The following is a 15,582-nucleotide window of genomic DNA, read 5'->3' on the forward strand; positions in this document are numbered from 1 at the left end:
AACATGAAAATGTATGTATAATGATAGGTGCAAATTTGAGGTGCTACAGCTGCCCCTATTCAATCAGCTGGGAACCCGAATGGATGAGAGCAACGGCTGTCAGACTTTCAGGGTAAACAGGGATTGAATACCAAGAACCGTAGAATTTGCACAACACAGGGATCCAACAATGGAAACGTCCACTGGGATTTGATACTTATTACTGGGTATTTTGTTTTGTTTTTTTGGTTTTCAAAGGGTATGGTCACATCCAGACATCACAACGATGGTGAATGGGAACAACAAATCACAACTAGATGCCAACGGACAACTAGGAAAAACTCGACGTTTATCGGGACCAACGGAGAGGTAACCAGACGCTATTGAATAACTGGGAGGGATACAACCATACGTCAACGGGCGAAATGGGAAAAACTCGACGTTTACCAAGATCAACGGAGAGGTAAATCCACATGGGGACAGGTACAACTAGTCGTCATAGGACGAATAGGAAAAACTCGACGTTTATCGACACCAACGGAGAGGAGACCACTTCACTTGGGAAGGAGGACACAACCAAATCATCAACGGATGATCGGGAAAAACTCGACGTTTATCGAAACCAACGGAGAGGTAACTCTGCATGGAGAGGGGTACAACTAGACATCATCGGATAACTAGGAAAAACTCGACGTTTATCGACACCAACGGAGAGGAGGAAACTCTACTGGGGAGAGTGAACACAACCAAATCATCAACGGATGATTGGGAAAAACTCGACGTTTATCGTCACCAACGGAGAGGAGAAAACTTCTTCGGTCTGAATACCGGAAAATTGGCCTTGTGCCATGAGTACATCGACCTGATCGTCGGAAACTCCTTCGGTCTGGATACCGGAAAATTGGCCTTGTGCCATGAGTACATCGACCTGATCGTCGGAAACTCCTTCGGTCTGAATACCGGAAAATTGGCCTTGTGCCATGAGTACATCGACCTGATCGTCGGAAACTCCTTCGGTCTGAATACCGGAAAATCATAAGTACATATTATCTATAGCCGTCAAAACGTAGATAATACACTCGCATGGAAGATTATCCATAACCGGGTTGTAGGTTGCTAAATGAACAATCGACCGAAAAGAAAGGCATCTGGGTACCAGACTAGGTATGCAAAAGATGACCAATCAAAAGAGGATAAAGTTGCTAACTTGGAGCAAGTATCCAAAAAGAAAGTGAAGACCCAATGGGGACAATACTGCTTGATCAAAGCAAGTATCCAAAGGGGACAAGACCATTAATACCACAAAGAGGGGATTACATCTACCGGTTTGTAGGCAGAAAACCACGGAAAAGTAACCAGTCATCATCGGGATGAGCACAAAGGGTTAATTCCAACAAGGGGAGGAAAGTGGGATTTTACAACTACCAGCTAGTGGGTAGAAAACCACAAAGATAGGACTTACAGCTACCGATTCGTAGGTAGAGGCCCACAACAAATTCCGCTGAGGATGAAATGAATGAGTGCCGGTTAGTGAGCGACTATTCATTTATGCCCCAGGGCAGCACAAGAGATAGTCAACAAGAAGCCCATTTAGGATCGATCCAAAAAGGCAGACTGAATCAAGACTCATCCTAATGAGGAAAGAACTCAATAGGGAAAACCCATCCCATTAGGGAGGGAACGGAAGCAACCGTCATCCACGAGGATGTATCTCAGTGGGGAAATGGCAGGAAAAGATTGACACTTTCTGCTTAAGGGGTAGACTCTACATGGAGAGATCAGACACACCCATATTTGCTTAAGGAAAAAGACCCAAGCTGGCAAGACACTAACAATTGGGAGTAACACTGATGGGGATACCCACTCGACCGAGGAATCACTTGTTCGGAAAACACCAACCTCTCGACCATGCTGATGAACCCAATCCTGAAGCCGGTCCAATGGCGCGATGCTAAACTCTTTCCAACTGACCCAACCTTGGCTAGCCGCCACGGCCTAGGGTTAATGGATATGCCTGCAATGTTGATGCATGAGTTTTTTCTTGTTTTACACAATGCCCCATGATCATGGAAATGCTATGCACTAATGATGCAATATGCTATGCTTATCTAAATGATGAATGCATAAACACACGTCTCCTTCAGAGACAACACCGGGGAATTCCAGGAACTGTGCTGGGGAATGGTAAAGCGACTTCGCTGGGAGGAAGACTCAACCAATCTTCAGATAGGATAAACCCTGCTTTGGAGAATGTCTGTTACTCCGCTAGGGATAACCCACGCGATCCATGGGTAGAATCAACTCAGCTGGGGATGCAGATATCGGTTTACTACAGAAACTCGTCCAATCCACTGGTAGGATGAACTCTGCTGGAGAAATAAATGCTAATCCACTAGGGACGACCCAACCAATCCATATGTAGGAGAATCACTGCTGGAGATGTATTTCATGAGACCCGCTCCACTCGGGGAACTTGCTGAGGAAAAACCACACCATTCTGCTGAGGAGAACGATCCTAGTGGAGAGAACAACCATAGTGGTGAGAGTAACAACTCTGTTGAGGATGATGACACGTCATATCATACTGGAGATGAATTCCCACAAACCTGCTTGGGATGAACACTCACGGCCATACTGGAGATAACAGCATCATAAACCCAATTGTTGAGGAACACACAAACAGTCTATTGATAAACTCCACTGGGGTGCTCCCGAGGGAAATAACTGCCAGGCGCTCAGCGGGGATTCTCAACTGGGGAAATCTGCAAGCATAGGCCTGCCGGGGAGAGGAGAAGACTGCTCTGCTGGAGAGAGGAACGCTAACGTCTTCAGCAAACACTCTGCTTGGGGAACTGCCCCACAAAAATATTTCAACAGCAACCTTGCTGGGAATGCCCCACGGTAGGGCTCAAACAAACCTATATTGGAGATGCCCCACAATAGGGCTAACAGGGACCTGGAGGAGGAATGTTGTACTGCCGGGAACATGAAGATAACAACTTCAACCAACACTGCACTGAGCAAATTCACTGAGGAGAGACCATACGAGGTTCTGCAGGACAAAGATACAGTCATGCTCGAGATACGAACAATTGTCTTACCTGCTGGTAATCATACCACCCCCGGGAGAGCACCGTGGGTCTCCTAAGTATCCTTCCATCATTGTGAACGTTCTCTTTGTTTAAGAACAATTTTTTTGAAAAATTTGTTTATTTTGAAAACAATGATACTTTATCAATTAAAAACATGCAAAACATTTGTTGAGTTGAAACAAATAAGAATGCAAATAATTGGATAAAAGCTCAAATTGATGTGATGGAATGGTAGTCTGCAAAGGGCGAGACTCCATGGATCTGTACAAGTTTGAAATTGGCGATATATATTGGAGAGGGCTACATTGAACATAATGACCTTTCCTCTACCATTCTGAATTTTCGATGTATTCAGAGCTTCAGTCGACGACGAATCGAGAATCCCTGACGGATGACAGATGTACAACATAGTCTTGTCAAGATGCAGTTACTTGCCAAATCCCTAATTTTGCCTAGATTGCCCCAGTGTGAGGTGTTCAATCTAGCGGGATGCAAATTCTCTTCTTTCTTTTTTTTAATGTCTCTAACTTTTGCCTGGATCGCCCTTTCGGGTTTTCAATCCACCGAGACGCTCCTTTTTGCCTAAGTCGCCCTTTGGGGTGTTCGACTTAGCGAGCTTTTGCTTTTTGTTTTTGTTTTAGGCGAAGTATTTCTTGACTGCATCTGGATCCACAGGACGAGTGAACTTCTTCATTGTTGTAAGTGTCAAAACATTGCCTGAAAAGGCTCTCGTGACAACATGTGGACATTCATAGCTTGGGGGTTCACTTGCCCCTGGAATCGGGCACGAAAGACAAGACTTTTTTGAGCATGAGTCACCTTCTCGGAACACACGAGGCTTGACCTTCTTATCGAATGCTTTTTCACTCTCTGCTGATATGACTGTCCATGACACATGGCAGTTGATCTCTTCCTTTCGATCGAATTCAGCATCAGCCAACTTGGGACTTTGAGGGTGCTATTTTTTTTGTTTCTTTCTTTCTTTTTCTTTCTTTTGATTTGGATTTCTTTTGATTTTGCACCCTCTCTTTCTTTTTCTCTTCTTTTTTCTTTTTCTTTTTTTTTTTTGATGCCCCAGTTGGCTGTTCTGCTGATTCTCGAGATGCAGCTGAGTGATCTTCTTTTCTTGCTCAAGAAGTCGGGCAATCTCGTCAGGAATCCCTTCAACATCATCTTCGTCCGCTTCGAATACAGGGAATTCAAAATTGGGAGATGACGTCTGATCATTATGTTCAATGGGTTTGAGAAACAACCTGCATAAAGATTTTGATATGAAAAGCTCTTTGAAAATCAAACAAGACAATCGTTATGCAGATGAAAAGATTGCTTTTATTCTTGTTTTTTAGGGTTTTTTGTGATCACCAATTTCATGCAAAAAGCGAAAAGGGAAAACAATTGGAAAAACAAATGTTTAACATGAATTATTTGAATGAAAATATCATTGCACAAAATGTTGCCAACAATGTCATCACTTCTCCTTTTGGCATGGGAGAAGGGCTTTTAAATAAAGTGTTTATTACAAAGACTTATGAACAACTGTAGGAAAGCCCACAGTGACCCAATTGTGGCAGACACCACCAGGAATGGTGAAATTGTTCAAGTCCTCTGCGTCCTCTTCCAAGATAGCAGCATCCTCTTCTTTCTCTTTGATCGTCATGGACGAATCCTCCACTCTTGAACAAATCTTGCTCATTAAGTGCCCCAGAACAGTAGCCAATACCAGCCCGGGATCGGTTAACCAGGAATAAATCCATCAACAGTACAAAGTCTGGCAAATATCTCTCTGAGTTCACGATTCTCTTGCTCAGGATGATCCATCAATCTGGCAGAGATGGCTCTGGTATAATACCGGCAAAGTGCGTCTTCAAAATAAATGAAGATCACAGGGTCAGACCACAGGACGGGAGACCGGAACAGAACCTGCTGATGCAAATGATGCATGAAGTGTTTATGCATATGCTTGTTTTTATTTCAAAGGAACTCGAGGGTTTTATTTGCAAACTTTGAAATATTTAGCATTTTGATCATATATGAGAATATCTCATCAGATATATCAGGTGAAAAAATTTTCCCGGTTTTTTCATGTTTTGAAATTTTTGCAAATAAACTCCTTTGAGTTCCTTGAAAATTTTCTTTTTTTCTTTTTTTCTTCCCTTTTTTTTTTATTTCTTTTTTTTGATTTTTTTTTTATTTTTTTCATTGCGTTTCTTTTGAAAAATAAATATGCTATGATGCAAATGATGCAGACTGGACTGGCTGGTTGTGCAAACTCTGATACTAGGTCGAAGCTTCAGTCAAAATCAGAACATAAATCCAACTTAAGGTCAACTGAAAACTGTTGTCTGAACTAGAGTCACCAACAGAACCAAGTCACCAACAGAACCGAGTCACCAACGGTACCTGTAATGAATAACCCTTCCCCACTCACGGGTGTAGTCTAGGCCAGGGTAAGGCTGAGAGAAACGCAACATAAATAACCTTTCGCAGAATACTGTCATATACACACCCGAAGTATGTAACGACAGTATCCCACCAGGGTCTGAACTGCTCGTGATATCAATGTTCCGCTAAGTGGCGCCATACCACCCGCTTCCCATGAATCACTCTATTCCTAGGTATCCTAGATTGCACTCATGGTCTGGGTATTGGACCTTTTACCTCAACTGACTCTTCCCCCCCACACAGAGAGAAACAAACAACCAGCCAGGTGAACAGATGAATAAATGCAAACATTAATGCAAACATAAATGCAAACAATAGACAATGAATGCAAACAGTAAATAATGAATGCAATAAATAAACACAGCACAAAGCAACCAAAACCCTAACCTAGAAAGCGCTAGGAGAGACTCGCTCAGGGAAGATGGACCAGCATAGGTCAACTTCTCTATATATCCCCAGCAGAGTCGCCAGCTGTCGCATCACGCGAAAAACCGGCGGGAAAAGAAAGAAACAACAGAGCCGCCACCGTGCGTTATTTATCCCAAAAGAGGGAAAGGAAACGCTCAGAGTAAACCTAGGAAAGAACATGGTCTCGCGACCAAAGAGAATGGGTTCGGGAGTCGGTTATGCGAAGGGAAGGTATTAGCACCCCTACGCATCCGTAGTACTCTACGGGATCCACGCACAAAAGGAAGGAAAATGGTTGCTAAATCACTGCTCAAACTCACACACACTGGCTGAAAGAGACAAAAGAGACTGACTGAGACTGACTCGGCAGGATATCGCATCCTGGGCCTACTTAGTCTATCAGGCATAGACATCAGAGTCGAAGTAGTTCGGACTGGGGAAACGACACATGCTCGCTAGGATATCGCATCCTATGCATACGTATCTTCTCGGACGAGAGAAGAATCAGAGCATTCGTAGCTCGGCTGACACGCACACAAACAAACACAAAGGCAAACGTGGAGCCCGACTGCCAATCACTGGACTTATGTCAGCATCCGAACCAAACACACGCACACTGGAACCCAAATGCCACTCGATGGACTTACATCAGCTTCCAAGCACACAACGACACAACAAGTTAATAGGGAGTCGGGGACTCGAGCCTATAACTGTCAAGCACACACTGAAACAAACAGGCAACGGATTGCTAAGGAGTCAGGCACTCGAGCCTAGCAACTGTCAGACAACTCACACAAAAAAGAAAAAGGGCGCCCGGAGAGATCAGCTCAATCTCCTGCCTACATACTTCATCTGGTATGAAGATCAGGGCGATGTAGTTCCCCTACAGAGGGATAAAGGACTAGCCTAACCAGATAACAGAGGGAGACACAACTAGGGAGACTACGACTCGAGCCTAGATGTTATCATGCAAATCATCCCTAAATTAAGGTTTCTAGCTAAACGGCACGCGGGCCAACCTATCCTAAGCATGGCTCACACAGGAAGCAAGCCACACACACACCTAACTTGCACAGGGAGCAAGCCAAGTAAAACCTACTTGCACAGGAAGCAAGTCTAAACTAATCCTAACTTGCACAGGAAGCAAGTCAAACAATCCTATCTTGCACAGGAAGCAAGTCAAACAATCCTACAAGCACAGATAGCACACGCTATACACAAACAAGTGGCTCAAACAAGGGTTAGGTTTTAGTCAAGGGGTCATATCAACCTCGACAAACAAACCTCTGGAACTGGGTGAATGTTGCTCTTAACCTTGCCATTGAGGGGCTAAGGTGAAGCAGATGAAAGGATGAAGTGAGGATGAGACCTCACAGCTCTTATCCCTGGCCAGGGAGAGCTCAAGACAAGAATGTGTGGGTTCAGAAAGTGGGAACCCTTCTACACATTTAAAACTGACTCAAATGTACAATTGTACAAGATCTTGGGTTTGTATCTGCAATGCATCAACACAGTGGTGTGAGCAAAGCAGATGACACACTGAATAGTGGGGGATAGATTGCATATCCCTACCTTCCACCAATTGCCTCTTCACTTAGGAGGTCTTTGACTCTATGCAAGGACAAAGTTAAACATCCACAAACATTGCCTCTTAAGGAGGACTTCAGACAGTTGCCTGGCCAAGTAACAGGCCAGGTCTTCCAGACTACATGAAGACAAAGAGACATACCTCAATGCAAATTGCTTATACAAGCAAAGCAAAGCAAAAGTTCACAAGGAACTAAAAGCAACTAAAGCACCTGAAACAGTCAAGCAGATGTTAGTATACAACTTCAAACAAAGTAAAAGGAAACAGAGGTCAACAGTTAATTGGAGGCAAATGAATGTGCAAGGCACAAGGCTTAAGGCATGTGAGCCAAGCCACCTACAAAACAAAGAGGTTAGACAACAATGTTCAAGCAAGTTCAGTCAAAAGAATTGGTCTCAATGGCCATTTGATGGTCAACCTGAAATCACAAACTCAAAGGTGAGTAACAGGACCAATAGGGCTAGCCTAGGGTCAAAAGTGAATGAGAAAGTCCAAACAGCAAGGGGTAAGTATCCAAAATCATGTTCAAACAATTAGGAAACAAAACCAATTGGGTTCACATTCATATCAATCATCATCATCATTTCATGAACCATTTAGGTCAAAACATGGCAAACAGAAACTCACAGAAGTCAACAGAAAGACTTGCATCAAAAGCAATCTAAACATTTTCCAAAAATCACCAAATAAATCATGATCAACCCTAACACATAGCATGGTAAGCATGTCAAATTTCATCCCATTTGGACAAGTGGAAGGCAGTCAATGAAAATCAGAAAGTCAAAGCAATTTTGAACATGCTCAATGAAGTCAACCAAACATGCATCAACTTAGAAAAATCATAAGTCAAGAATGGTGTGTGATAAATGAATGGGACTAAAGCCAAGGCAAAGATGAGGATGCCTAGTTATCTCATGTAAAATTTCAGGTCCATCTAATAAAGTATGAGAATTTCACAAATGAAATGGGAACATGTGTCACACAAAGTCAACATTTGACTAGGCAGGGAAGGAAAATCTCAAACAAATGGAAAAATAGTTCAATTAAATCCAAGAAAATTCACAAGTCAACTAGTCATACAAGAGTAAGTTCATGCAAAATTTGGGGTCATTTGGATGTAAGGAAGCATGATAATGAAAATCATGAAGTTGGACATCAATGGTGTGACACAAATTGTCACACCCTAATTCAAAAAATCATAACTCACAAACCACAAATGATAAATTCACAAACTCTACACCAAAATCACCATGAGTGTGTCTAGTTTGAGCACAAAAAATTTGGGAGCCATTGGATACATTCTCATCATTTCACAAATGTTTTGGCAAAGTGTACAACATTTGGTCACATGTCACAAACCCTAGTACCATTTAAAAACCACTCATCCAAAAATTCTGGAAAAATAATGACAAAAAAGTAGAGGCCATGAGGGAGACAATGCAAAAAACCCCATTCAAATTGGGTTAAAATTGGACAAGTTATGATTTTTGTAAGTGAGACATACCAAGTGAAATAAAAAATGAGAAATAAAAATGAATTAATTGGATAATTGAAACGAAAATGGCAAAGCTGTAAATATGAAACTCATTAAACGGAACGACGCCGTTTTGGGCCAAGGAACGAAATGTTCCTATTGGTGGTTGGCTATGCACGCATGAAACAGAAGAAAATCTGGAAAATTGGCTTAGGGTTTCACTGTTCACTACCATCCCAAATCGTGATTTTCAAAGTTCTCCAGAAATTGCAATTGAGCATACCATTGTAATCATCAAACAACATACAACAACAATCCAAACCCTATTTTCATTAATTTGAACTACACAACAAGAAATCAAAGGAAACATTTTCAAACATCAAACTTTATCTCATCATATCTTCATGAATAAGCAACCATTCCAAAAAGTGAAAGCATCACTAAACTCAGCATTGAAAGATCTTTTGAAAACATGTATCAATTTGAGAATTCATGGAACTCGAAAACTCACCAATTTGGAAGAGCAGTTGTGTTGCTGATGCTTTTGGATGGAATTGGAGTGAAATAATTGTCCTGGAGCCTCCTTGATGATGAATGATGAAAGTTGTTTGACTTATGGATGCTTCAATCTTGGATGGCCATGGATGAATGTTCTTCCAAAACAGCACTTAGCAGAGTTGCTTCCAGTTGTGAAAAGCAATTGCCATAAGCTTAGAAAGATGTTTGGATGGTGTTTAGGCAAGGCAAGGCTTGGTGACTTTGGAGGTTTTGGGCTGTTGCCTGAGAAGTGGCCAAAAGTGTTTTTTAGAATGTGAATGAACAATGGTTTTTCAGTTGGTTATGTTGGTTTGTGGTATGTCAACATGATGCTTAGATGCAGTCCTAAGCAGAGCAAGGCCAAACTCTTCTTAAGTTCTTGGACAAATTTCTGTGATTTGATTAAAATGCCAAGGCAAAAGGTCAATGCAGTTTTAGGGTGAGATGCTCGTGCTGTTGGATGGATTGGCAAGGCTAGGTCAAGTTGGGAGTTTTTTCATGGCAGGGTTTTGAGATGCAAAACAAGGTTGAGGTTGAAAACTGAGTGAAGGTGTTTGTGGTGTGCTGCTGCTTGTTGGTTCAAAATGCTGAGTGGAATGTGCAAGGCAAGGCAGGTTAGATCATGCTGCTCAGTTTGTTGTGTTTTTGACAGAACAATGGCCAAGTGAGCAAGGGCTTTGGTTGGAAAAATAAGTGAAGGTTTGTTTTTGGCCTGCCACTTGTGGCAGGGTTTTTGGTTATTTTGAAGCTATGTGTTTGGACAGCAAATGACCTTGGCCAACAAGTGAAGTGTGTGTAAATGTGAAGTTGGTTGTGATAGGGCTACTAGTGTTTAACATGACAGAAGATGACCATGATATGCTGTTTTATGTTGCTCTTTGGCAAAGGCAAACTTGGTCTTTTTGGAAGTTTTGACAGGTCTTGTAGAAAATGCAAGGGAGATCATGTTTGAGAAAATGAATGCAGTTCTGTTGGCAATCTCATGGCTTGGCTGGTATGGCTGCTCTTAGTTTCTCATGACAGAAAAAATGATGGAGAATATGGTGTCTCAAGCAGGGCCAGGTTTGGTTCCTTAGTGTTTTGGACAGCTTCTTGATAAATGCCAAGCAAGCAAGGTCACCTCTTATGAGTATGAATCAATGCAGTTCTGTTGGCTTGGCTGCATGATGAAAATGGTGGTGAAACAACCAAGGCTTCAGCTCTTTGCATTTTAGGACAGACTTTTGAAAGTGCAAAGCAAGGTTGGTCCCATGACAGGTTCTTTTACCCTATGCTGTTGGATACTGCAGGGTTTTCAAAAATGGTCCAATGGCCAAATGAGGTTTTGAGTGAAAGAACATTGAGCAAGGCAAGGCAGGTCAGGTTGTGCTGCTGCAGGGTTTTTTTGGAAACACAATGCAAGGTGAGGTTTTAGAATGCTGTAGGCAATTGATTTTGTTGGTTAGCTCAGCTTAGTCTTGCTATGTCTGTTGACAGAAAAATAGGAATGCCAAAGCCAAGGTGAGATTTGAGGGGAGTGTATTTAGAGGATTTGGTTCTTTTGTTTGGACAGACGATAGCAAGGTGAGGGCAAGGTTGGTCTGTGGCTGCTAGTTTCAAAATGCTGAGTGAAATCTGAAAAATAGTTTGTGTTGTTGGCTAGGCAAGGCAAATGTGATTAAAAAAATGACAGCAGGACCATGTACAAGGTCTGCTCTTTGATCTTTCCCACGCTTCTCTCTTGACAGCTTTTTTGGCAATGACAAAAGTAAGGTGAATCACCTATTGGATGAGTGATTTCCTATGTGTTTTGGTCCTGTCCAGAATGTTTTTTTTTGTCCAAGACAGAAAAAATGATGGTGAAAATACTGTCATGGTTACTTTTTGCACAAGGCAATGACTTGCAACCTTGGAAATTTGGACAGTTCCCTCCAACAGTGCCAAGGTGTGATTTTTTGCAGCCTGAAATTCTGTGGTATTGTGTAGCCTTTAGTGTATCCCAAAAGATGACAGCAAAAAATGTTGCACCATTGCTGCTATGTTGCTGTTGGACAGTTCAAATCATGGCCTGGAGGTATGGAGGACATGGTCACATTTGTCCTTTTTGTTCCAAAAATTAAGCAAGTAGTGAATGGCCCTTTGTACTACTGGTTTTTTGCTGCAAACATGTGTTCAAAATGACAGCCAATAGCCTCTAAAAACTCTGTTTTGATGAGTACAAGGCATGGCTCAAATGCAAGTATGGATGGCATGGTGAGATTGTACTTTTATCCAAATTTCAAACAAGTTGAAGAATGGTTTCATGTACTGCATAATTGAGCTTGCAAACACCTTTTAAATGACATTTTTGAGCTGTTCTAATTGGCCAAATGCTGAAAAAAATGTTTAAATCAAAAAGTCAACTCTTGGTCAAACTTACATTTAAATGAAAAAGGTCAAAATATGCCATTTTGATTGGTGAAGTTTTGGCTCATGAAATTTATATTTTTGGAAAGAGGGGATCAAATGTGACTTGTAGGAAAAAACCCCACCAAAATTGGCCAAACGGTTTGGGAGATATGGCCCTTTGAAGTTCAAGATTTTCTGAAATCGATTCGATCATAACTTGTCAACCATACGTGGGAATTGAGAGTTCTAGGACTTTTTGGAAATGGGAGAACAAGATCTTCAACTTTCATGTTGGGCAAAAATTCATTTGAGGCTTGTATCACAATGTAAGTTTGAGGATCAAGACTTTCCATTTATGGCAGGTTTCAGTTACAGGCCCAGTTTCCATTTTGGGAAATTCATGATCTGGCTTCAAATTCTTCCATGATGGTGTTTGGCATGATATATGATGACTATTTGGACATGAATGAACTCTCACAAACCAATTCCAATCATCAAATCACTGATTAAATGGACAGTTGACCAACAGTTGACTTTTAGGGTTTCTGACTGATTATGCATTGACTGATGAATTCCAAACCCTAATTCCTTGAGAATTTGACTTCAAATGATGTCCCAAGTTGTATGAACTCTTGATTATTGATCATGGTGCCCAAATTCCACAAGAATGGCCACCATCCACTGCTTTGACTGACTGTTGACTGTCTAGGGTTTTTGACTATCTGTATATGAACTGCTGACCTCTGAGCCCTCAACCCTTGCCTTGAACACTTCAAATAGACCTCCAAGTCATGTGAACTTGTTGGACAAACCCCAAGGCCTTGATTCAATGAGAAATTCCTTTGCTTGCTTGGTTGACTGATCAGGAGATTAGTTTGACCTAATTCTTGATTGCTTGCTCTTGAGGCAACTGAGGGACAATGCAATGCTATGCAATGGACCATGATATGCCATGACCTAACATGAAAATGTATGTATAATGATAGGTGCAAATTTGAGGTGCTACACATCGCGTACTCAAAGATACAACATAGTCGCCATCAAACTTTATTTATTCCCGAAGGAAAGGGAAACATCGATAAAATCCATGGGAAGAGAAAAGGGTAAGGAAGTCGGTTATGCAAGAGGAAGGTATAAGCATCCCTTGCATCCCTTGTACTCAACGAGAACCGTTTCGAATGTTCTTTGCAAGAACGAGTGTTACTATCTGAAAATTACTAGCGCAAGGGAAGAAAGAAAATAAATAAATATGCTCACAGAGGATTAGGGCCCTCGTGTCTATGTATCCTCATAGTGCAATAAGGAAATCAGAGCTCCGTAGTTCGTGGAACTAAGACGGGTGCGGTAGTTATTTATAATGAACAATATTAACATTCGCATTCTACTATCAAATTGCTTGTATGCTCGAGCATGGGAGCCTTAAGTGCCTATTTATTTGCGATATAATGGATATACTCAGACCACACTCTAGCAGTTAAACATTTCTTGTACGCTTGTACATGGAGGCTTAAGCTTCGTCCACGGTAGAACGAAAGTAACACGTCCTTTCTGAAAAGGTTTTAAACTGAAAATGAAGCCCAAAGGAAAAATTGAGTTTGATGAAGTAAGTTTGCTTTTATTTTAAAAAGAGAGTCATGATTTGAATCATACTAAAGTCTATAAATTGAGGTGAATACAATGAGCAATTGGGTCATTCGTCTTGTACCTAAAGATATTCAGAATGAGGATATGAATTATCCATTCTCATCCCTTTTCCATTGCTTAAGGCTCGTGGCGTACAATTCTAATTGTATTGTTAATTATTTTTGAGTTTATTCTCAAAATGGTTTTAGTTTTACTAAGAAAGAAACAAAAAGGAATAGAGAAACCCTAGAAGTTTGAAGTTTGATCTTCAGTCTACATCCCACATTTATGCAGAAAGACTTATCAATTATTCAATTTAAATTGCATTTAAGTCTATGAATAGAGGCGAATATGATGAGAAACTGGGTCATTCGTCCCGTACCCAAAGATATTCAGAATGAGGATATGAATTTTCCACTCTCACATCTTCTCTATTACTTAATGCTCATGACATGTAATCTTCATCATAATTGACGAGTGTTGAAGTTGAATTTCCTTGCAGCTTCCTATGATGAAGGGTTGCTTTTGAAGAAAGAAGACTTTACAATCAATTTAAATCAAATTGTGCTAAAGTCTATCAATAGAGGTGAACACAATGAGCAATTGGATCATTCGTCCCGTACCCAAAGATATTCAGAATGAGGATAGGAATTTTACACTCTCACTCCTTGTCTATTACTTAAGGCTCATGGCACACAACTTGATTTGTGATTGACAAGTGTTGAGTCTGCATTTGTTGTGCTTGAACAGTAGTCTAGCATGTCTTGTAATGATTTGAGTTGAATGAAGTCTAGAATCTTGAGGTCTTGCACATATCTTGAGATCTAGTATATCAAGTACAACTTAAACACAATGGACTTGCCCTATCAAGTGATCAATGATCTTTTGATCACTTTAATAGACTTGGGGAATGGAGCACAGTGTAAAGGATTTGGTTGATCAAAGTGACATTTGACCAACACAACCAACGGGGATGAAAATGAATTGAATCATACATAGAAATCTAAAGGATTAATCATACAATCAGATGATTTACAAGTCCTAATCTAGGGGAACCTGCATTTCAAGATCTAAAACCCAAAGTACTAAGGTTGATGGCATAATTTGTACAATTAGGGAATTAAGCCTAATTATCTAATCTAAAAATTCTAATTAATTCTAAATCATCAAATGCACTTAACCAAATTCTAAAATTCTAATCAATTCTAAAATCTAATAATTCTAAAATTCTAATCTAATATCCTAATTAATTCTAATTATCTAAATCAACCTAAATTTCTAATTATCAAGAAATTCTAATCAAATTCTAATTAACCTAATCAAGTCCTAAAACATAATTAATCTAATATTTCTAATTAACCTCTAATTTCTATCCTAATTATATCCTAAAAACAAATATGGAAATAATTAAATTAAATAAACAATAGGTGATTGGGGTGCAGGCCCATGTATGGAGCGTCAAAAGAAGCCCTGGGGGCAGAGCCCCATCCCCAGGCTCATTGGCCTTTGCATTGCAGCGGGGAAAATTTTACCTTGTACCCCTACAATTAATCCCATACCCCTACAAAAATTTAAAAATTCCCATTTTACCCTTAATTGGTTTTAACCAATTTACCATTTCATTTTTACCATTCTGTTGAAAATTGCAAAAATTACACTTTCACACCCCTCGCACCGGAACTCCTGCAAAAAGACTTCCGGTATGTATTTTTCCAAACCGGAAGACTTTAGGAAAGAGTTCCGGAACACAAAAAAAAACAAACCGGAACACTTAAGGAAAGAGTTCCGGTTCATATAAAAAAAATTTCAAAAAAATTTGCATACCGGAACTCTTCTCCAAAGAGTTCCGGTATGCATTATGTGTGTTCCGGAAGTCTTTCCTAAAGTCTTCCGGTACGTTTTTTTTTTTAATTTTTTTTTTTTTTTACAGAAATGGAAAATCTTCCCAAAATATGTGTAGATACTACTGATGCGTTTATGACGACGAAAAGATTTGGTACACGAGAAGAGGTTATTAGATGGATTAAAAAGGTTGGAATCGACAATAAAGTAACTGTTATTATCAGTCGTTC

The sequence above is a fragment of the Lathyrus oleraceus genome, chromosome 6 (genome assembly GCF_024323335.1).
Source record: "Lathyrus oleraceus cultivar Zhongwan6 chromosome 6, CAAS_Psat_ZW6_1.0, whole genome shotgun sequence".
In the NCBI taxonomy this organism is placed as follows: Eukaryota; Viridiplantae; Streptophyta; class Magnoliopsida; order Fabales; family Fabaceae; genus Lathyrus; species Lathyrus oleraceus.